Below are 1,460 nucleotides of genomic sequence, written 5' to 3'. Positions count from 1 at the left end.
GCTAATTTGGATGGCATGCGATAATTTTTTATATTAAGAGTAAGTTTTTAAGCTACTCTTCAATGTGTAGAAATTTTTAGTTCTATTTAATTTTGTAATCTCTGTTTGCTGAATGTGCTTGTATCTCTGGGGTTGCATGGTACATCCTGTAGACTCAAACTGTAGAGAGTTGCAATGTTCATAGAGATTTTTATCTTGTGATGCAGAATGTGCCTCTCCTTGTTGAGTATTCCTCTTGCCAAATGGTACTGCACATATTGCCAGAACAAATTCCAAAAGGAAAGGCTTGTTGAGCACAATTCTAATGCTGTTGCGGCGGGAAGAGTTCTAGGTACTGATCCCATTGAGCAGATAACAAATTGGTGCATTCACAATGTCAAAAACCCAGAAGAAGCTGCGTTGCTAGCATGCCTTATCTGCAGGTTACACACGACTCATATATAGAGCAGTTTCATTGATGCTCATAATTTTTCATTGTGGATTTCCCTGACGTTAGATAGTAATTGTAGTTAATATTGTTTTTATTGTTATACGAAGTTACTATATATGTTTGCAGAGGCTACAATTTCAGTAAATCTGGTTTTCGTCTTTGATGTTGCTGAAATCCGGGAGGGTAGTTGCGAGGTCGGATCTTCACTTGGAGAGCTCGGATCGAACCTTCAAAATCTGGGAGCACAAACAAAAACGTTAGAAGGGGGTGGGAAATTTGTTCCGACGTATCCCGTTCGATGTTCAAGTTAGAGAATAAAAAACAGAAAGAATATTGTATGTGTAAAGTGAGAAAGTATATAAATGAATAAACAAGATTGTTGATTAGTGTCTTTCTTCTAGTTCTTAGTGAAAAATGAATCACAAATTGCATAAAAAAAGAAGAAGAAGAATTTCAATAATCGTCCCACTGAATTCTTGTTACGTTCTTATTTATGTTTGTTTCAAGTTTCATTATTAGTTTGAGATATTCACTCTAAATTTTTATACATTTTAGGATGATTTAATAGTATTCAAAATAAACTTTCGTGTAGTTTTAAAAAATTAAATGATATTCTACTTTAACCTTTAAAAATTCTATAAAAGCGTAAATGTGTTCAAATTTTAAATTGATTTTTAATTATTTCATCAAAATTGAATAAGTCCAAACATGAAAGCATAATATTTAATAATAAAATATCAAAAATTATCTTTGATAAAGATTTAAATAGATTTCTAATTAATCATAAATTATTAGGTTTAATTATTTACCCATTGGGATTCAGTGGACATATATCATATTTTATATGAGAAAAACTTGTGTGAGACGATCTCACAGGTTGTATTTTGTGATACGGATATCTTATTTGGGTCTTCCATGAAAAAATATTTTCCATGAAAAAATATTATTTTTTATGCTAAGAGTATTAGTTTTTATTATAAATATCGGTAGGATTGATCCGTCTCACATAAAAAAAATTCGCAAAACTATT

Source organism: Primulina eburnea, chromosome 5 (assembly GCF_022965805.1).
Source record: "Primulina eburnea isolate SZY01 chromosome 5, ASM2296580v1, whole genome shotgun sequence".
Lineage (NCBI taxonomy): Eukaryota > Viridiplantae > Streptophyta > Magnoliopsida > Lamiales > Gesneriaceae > Primulina > Primulina eburnea.
The sequence above is the reverse complement of the archived record's forward strand: the minus strand, read 5'-3'. Positions refer to the sequence as shown.